Source organism: Triticum aestivum, chromosome 1D (assembly GCF_018294505.1).
Source record: "Triticum aestivum cultivar Chinese Spring chromosome 1D, IWGSC CS RefSeq v2.1, whole genome shotgun sequence".
NCBI classification, from domain to species: Eukaryota; Viridiplantae; Streptophyta; class Magnoliopsida; order Poales; family Poaceae; genus Triticum; species Triticum aestivum.
In genome coordinates, this window is record NC_057796.1 from 489,474,847 (window position 1) to 489,481,779 (window position 6,933).

The 6,933-nt window shown below is 43.6% G+C and overlaps 1 long non-coding RNA gene across 1 annotated transcript; it reads left to right on the forward strand.

Annotated features, from left to right (window-relative positions):
• The first annotated feature begins 3,923 nt into the window (after positions 1-3,923).
• Positions 3,924-4,533, forward strand: LOC123178655 (uncharacterized). Its single transcript, XR_006489754.1, has 2 exons — positions 3,924-4,278; positions 4,367-4,533. It is a non-coding gene; the product is annotated as an uncharacterized lncRNA (long non-coding RNA).
• The last annotated feature ends 2,400 nt before the right edge of the window (positions 4,534-6,933 follow it).

Sequence of the window (6,933 nt, forward strand, 5' to 3'; positions counted from 1 at the left end):
TTTGCAATTTATCTACGTTAATATACAAGATTTAGTCCTTGCAAGTAACGAGTTCAAGAAGATTGACAACCCTCTTCCCGGCGTTGGGTGCAAGTATTTGCTTTTGTGTGTGCAAGTGCCGTTCACGAGGCTTGGTGTGATCCTCCTATTGGTTCGATAAACCTTGGTTGTCACGGAGTAAAATACTTATCTCTATTGTACTACTTTACCCTTCCTCTTCGGCAAAAATTCCAACGCAGCTCACAAGTAGCAGTACCCACTAAAACAAGCAAAAGGGGGATGCTTCGATGCCCAGCCATAAATAAAACATGGTCCCGGCGACACGGAAATTGAGAAGAATTATAAATAACTGAGTGGGTCGCACATGGTGGGACCCATGGTAAGGTCCTTGGATTGCCTTTAAGCATTGATCTCCTAGAAACTGCGTAGATCTTGCGGATCCTCGGGTTGAACCTGACCTGCTAGGAAAGGAACTCGCCTGTCAAGCCGAATACTTCAAGCCAGAAGACACCGGTCCGAAAACGATTGCCATCCTCGGTTTCGAAGACAAGTTCAGAGGCTACTGACGGTATCCTGGACTAGGAGGTACCAACTTAGTTGGCCCTCAGGCCGATCTTACAGCCCACCAATCTCAATAAGGAAGGACTCCGGGAGCCTCGAACCTATACGTGATCTAGCTAGAGACAGTCGAAGACTTGGCGTATACTTTAAGGATATCTCCCGTGGATGGCGTGTCTACTCCTAGTTGGCAACCAACCATGTGTAACTCCAGATACCCCCAACACATATATAAGGTTAGTGGTTTAGTCTGTAGAGGCACAACCCCAATTACTCACCTTATGGTTAGAACATTACATACGATCTCGAGGTAGATCTACCCTGTATTCGATACTTCACCGCCAATACAATAAAAAGCAGGATTATGGTTTTACCTCTTCGAGAGTGCCCGAACCTGGGTAAACATTGCGTCCCTTGTCTCGTGTTACCTATCGATCTGAGATCGACAGTTTGGGACCCCCTACCCGAGATCAGTCGATTTTATTACCGACACTAGGCCCTCACGATGTGAGTAACAACCCTAGAAATGCTTGTCTTAAATATTACACTCAGGGGGAAGGAGGTTAGTCTCCCACTGTATGAAGTGAGGTAATTTTACAACATGGTTGGTAGAAAGTTACGTTTTGCATATGAAATATCACACTAAAAAGAGATGATGTAATTTTACAACAGGAAATGAGGTACATGCATACTAGAAAGTTACATTCTGCATGTGATAAAAAATGTGGCTATGTCGACTCGCCAAGGTTATTCTTCACTCTGTCCTAATAGAGTATCTATAATAGGGTGTCTATAAGGAGTGATCGATGCGGCCATCTCCGTGAAGCCAAAACATCTTGTGTACATGCCAATGGTCTGCTTCCGGTCTTCCTCGCGCCGTCCGCCTCAGACGCGTCGATCTGCTCCGGGCCTTCCTCGCACTGGCGTCCTCATACACACCACACGCGGGCATCGCCGCCGCGGTCCTGATTTCAGTGGCACGCTCAACTCCTCTGGGCCTCCTCACACCAGCAGCATCAGACCGTACGCGTCTGATGCGGCCGTCCCCACGCAGCCCAGTGAGCAGGGGCGGGCCCACCTCTATTCAAGGGTATTCAACTGAATACCCATTATTTTTGGCAAAAAACTGGTATATATAGCGTATATAATGTGTCTCTATATGCAGAAAACGAAACTGATACATGTACGCCCATAAACAAAACTAGCCCAGCAGTCCACCCTCTTTTTCCCGCAAGGCCTCAACACCCACGGCCCAAATGGCTAGAGCACACCGCACATATATATGTTGAACGGAACCAAGTTATTATCAATTTTTATTAAAATTTCTTATGCGATATTTTTTTTATATAGTTTAGAAATAGTACAATATGCTGCTATAATCGGTTATACTCGCCCAAAGTAAAGCTATAGGCTTTCAAAAAACGTTTTCAAATTTTGGATACACATCCCTCAATTCCTGGGCCCGCCCCTGCCAGTGAGCCTGTACACACGCGTTGCTCTGCTCGAGAATCTCCTCACGCCAATGGCCTCTAACGCACTGGACCCAGTCATCCTTGTTGGGAATTAGCACACAAATGCACTTGTGGTTAACTGAAAACTGCAGCAGAAACAAGTAATCTCAGCACCACATCATATACTAACTCAAAGATCGTTGTTTAGCACGGAAGGAAACATATGCAGCAGCATATAGTGAGGCAGGAAATGTTACTCAGCAGGCAAGACACTCCTCAGCCTAGCGTCTTGTGGTAGGAGTAAGTTTCTGGAAAACACCAAGCATCAACAAAGAGACACCAGATTTTTACGTGGAAAACCCCTCAACTTGAGGGGGAAAACCACGGGCCGAAGCCACCCAAATCATCTTCCACTATTATCAAATGTGGGATACAACAAGTTCTTCTCTAGACAGCACTAGAGGATCTCATACATCAAGATTTCTGAATCTTGGATGAACACAACAAGATTTGGGGCTCAAGAACTAGGGATTGGAACAATCTCACCAAAGATGGTGGAACCGAAGCTTGAAGGAGACAATGTAGTGGATCTGGACCATCATAACCTTGGGGAGGAGCTCCCTTTTCTTCTTCCTTCAATCTTCCTCTTCTTCCCTTGCTCTCTTGGTTTTCTCTCTTCTTCTCTCTTGGATGATGAACTGATTTTCGTCACCCTTGGTGGTGGCTGCTGAATGGAGGGTAAAGCATCCCATCCACTCATGTGCAAAGTCCAAAATGACCCTAGGTCATAGCCCTAATGGGTAGTGGGCTTCTGCACCTCTTTGGGCTGCCTAAAAGGCCTCAAATGGTCATCTCCTCACAGCCCACATGAGGAGGATATCCCAACAATCCTCGTCGCGGCCCCAGTTCCAGCGAGATGAATTCGGGAAGGACAAGCTGGCTCCCCCCACCCCCAACCCCCTGCATCCTCCCTGTCCCGGCGTCACTATCAACACCGCAAGCCCAACCTGAAGAAGAGCGTGAGCGTCTCTTCTCCTCATGATTGGCCGTCACTTCATGCACTTATTAGCTGTTGTAGTTTTGGGTTTCTGGTGGTGTGCTTGGGCTGTTGAATCTTCTTTCATTTTTGTGAGACTTCTATGGCATGGAAAGCTTCTATCAAGATCGGTATCGATGGTGAGCTCGAGCCTTCGATCCGATCTGGTTTACTTGCCTCGTGATTTGCTTGATTTGGTGTGGTAATGTGGTATTATTATATTTCTTGGGGCTTGCTGGTATTTCTGAGGTGCTTGCTACCTTCAACTGGGCGAGGACAGCGACCTACGAACTACAGCAACAACGCTTCTACAGTTCAAGGCCATGTACTCCTGTTCTTCAGTAGTTTTTTCCATGTGCAACCGTACATGCTATAGGTACACAATGTTTTCATCCATTGCTGCTTCTGCATCTTTGTGTGCTTTATTAATATCTAAATTTAATTTTCCTCGACTGATCATTGCCGGTCCCAGATGCTCATGTTCCCGTGTGTTGTTTCTTGAGAGCATTTTGTTCTTCGGATAAGGGTGTGACAAACTGACAATGAATTAGTGCTTCTTGATGTGCAACCTAATCGTACTTCCCAAATTCATATATAACTATCTCACAGATTTGGTAAGTACTGTTAGCACTAATTTTGTCATGATGTATTTGCATATTTGTTTTAGTTTGCATGTAGTTAGAGTTAGCCAGGTGATTCGGTCAAGTAGTGATAGATGCATGCGTTGAGGTTGTTGGCTGCATGCACGTACTAGTATTTGGGATCCTAGAGAGATTCCAGGAGGTGGATAAGGTCATGGGTTAGTTCTGTTAGTACTGGAGAGTCCCTTGTACGTGGACGTGCATGTAGGTAATTAGTTAGTCCATGCATTAGTTGAGTTAGTGGCCGAGTGTGGCTGCTGGGTCATGGCGTGAGTTGCATGGCAGAAGTGCCTAAACTTTTTGTATATATAGTGCTTTGAGTAATGAAAAAAGAAGGCCGTGAGGGCTGATGCAAAGATGTAGCCACGGTGTGCCATCAAGGGAGTGCCTTTGGCAAAGCAATTGCATTTCTCTTGGTGCTGGTGTGTGTGTGTTTCTTTCTCGGTTTCTTCCAGCGTGTGTGTTCTTGAGAGAAACAAGAGGAAGAGAGAGTCATGTGAGGTAGAAGAAGAAGCGGCGCCAACAAGTACGAGCCCCATCCTATTCTTTATTACAGTATCTTTCAAGAATCAAGACTACAAGGAAAACCCAGGTTAGTAATAAACAATTGAGTTTCAGTTCCTTAACAAAAATGTAGTTGTGTTTCAGTTCTGTAAGCCCCATCTTATTCTTTATTTCAGTTTCTTTCAGGGGTCAAGACTGCCAAGGACAACCCAGCTGATTAGTAATAAATAATTGTGTTTCAGTTCCTTTAAAAAAATGTAGTTGTGTTTCAGTTCTGTAAGTATAAAGTGCATGCTTCATATTGTCAATAAACTCATCAAATTAAAAAGATGCATGATGTATAGTTCTGTCCCTCCCCTGATCTTTACACTTTTCTCTAGATGTTCTCTTCTTTTGATCCTTGCCGCTCTGGTTGCTCTGTGTAAAATGCTACCCGCTTATGAAATGAAAAGAGCACTTGCTGGGTATTTACACCATGCAGCTACAATCCTTTTAGAAATTGTTGCTTTGTTGGAACATAAAAGATAAAAGCATCCGAAGTAGGGAATTCGGTATACAATGCACAACCTACAACAGCAAGACTTTCAGAAATTGTTCTCATTCTCACGCAATAATAAATATTTGCTTACAATATTGCTTGATACCTTTGGATGTTTACAGCATATATCTCAGCTTTAGCTCATGCCTCGCTTGATGATAAGATATCTAAGTTTTAGGTGCTCTTTATCGGTACAATCATATGGGCGCCATAGTTTATTATTCTGTTCATATTTTATTTTTTTCCTGTGTTACAAGACTTGGCTACATATATTTGAGCATTTGCGTACAGGTGAACAAATGCCTCTTTTGACTCTAATCCAATCAAGTATACTAGAGTTATGTCGGTGCTCTTACCTGCCAGTTTGACAACTGAGGATTGAAACACCTACGCTTTAGTATTAAACTCTTTATGTTCATACAATATGTAGTATTGTTTAACATTTCGAGTGTAAATATCAATAGAGAAATGTGTAACAGCTCTCGTGTGCCCCTACACCCTCAGGAACAGTAAATTCATAAAAAAATTGAAAAAAAAAACTTTCAGGGGTCAAAGATTTTATGTTCTTGCAAAGTTTCAGCAACAAATAACCTTTGTGGAGCCCTCACCGAAAAAACAACATCACTGCTCAAAAATGTACATAAACTTTGAACAATGATTTTGTTTTTTTACTTAGGGCTCTTCGAATGTTATTTTTAGCTAAAACTTTGCAAGATCATCAAAAGTTTGATCATGTTCGATGTCCCAAAGTTTTTTTTAATTTATTTTGAATTTACTGTTCATAGAGGGTGTAGGGTCACCCGGATGCTGAAAATCCTATCTCATATCAATAACCCATTGGATCTTTAGCTGATGCAGTATTTCTTATTCATTCATTAGGCACAATCTTTCCTCCAAATCAACTCATAGAAGATAGAAAGTCCCACAGCAACGGGGTATCATCTAGAGAGAGTGTGTTAGAGTGTGTGTGTGTGTAGTACAAAGTGGGGTCCAACGACTTGTACACTATGTCAATGGGATATATAGTGTACCTTGACCCGTCATCAATTGAGCTGAGGTGTTTTTGTCTTACTACCTCAACTCGGTCAACCTTGCGGCGCTATTTATACGCCAACTCGCATGTGTTGTGCCATGCAGTTAGCTAGGATACAACTGTGCAACAAATAGGTACAGCGTGCATCTGATCGTCATCCTTCCATGGCACCAACGGGCGGTGGCGTAGTACTGGCGATGTCAGCCCATGTGGTCCACTGTTGTTTAGCGTACTTATTAATGCTAGCTATCCATATGGCTGCATGCATCGCCCAAATACGAGCCAGGGTTATATCCTTTTAAAAAAAATACTAGCTATCCACACAACATCTTAAATTCTTAATAGAAAAAAGCATCTTCGCATACAAAGGGGAACGATTGACCTTTTTTTGCATTTTTTTAGTAAGTTAGTGAAGTGCAGGGACAAAAATGTCTATAATTGAGGTTTTCTGGTCCATGTTATTCAGCAAATTAATGAGTACAATTCAGTAGCCATGTCCATTAAGTAATGGACTGGTGTTTATGGTACTGTCTGGCACTATAATCAATTGAGATGAGGTGTCCTTTGTCTTACTCTACGCTTCTAGCTTGGACATCACTCGGTCAATCTTTCGGCGCTATTTATATGCCAGCTCCCTGTTCTGGGTCGCGCAGTTAGCTATAGGCTACCATTGCACAACAAAAAGCTATTGTGTATCTGAGCATAATCCTTCCATGGCACCAACGGACGGAGGTGCAGCTAGCGCGGCGATGCTGCAATTCCTCCTCTTCACTCACCTCATCGTTGCCGCCTGCAGCAGCGGACAGGTCCAATTAATATTCCATATAGTTGTCAATTTAGCATATATTTGATGCAGTTAGGTATGCGAAATTCTCTAGAATTCATGATGCCATCGTCGCTGTCATGACACCATCGTTGAGTAGGATCAAAGTCTGTATGCTATGTGGTATCCGAGGTCCTCTTCACCTTTTTTTTCTCGGGGACGAGAGACCAATTCATCAAACTGTCCATCTACTGTTGGTTGGTAGTGTATGCTATGTGCCGTGTGGTGGAGGCCAGATGCACGCCAGTAGAGGCATCCGCCCGTGTCATCCTCCTCAATCTTGTGCCGTTGTGGTGTGATGGTTTTCAGGCCGGATCGAACACGCTGACGGTGGACTCACGCACACAGG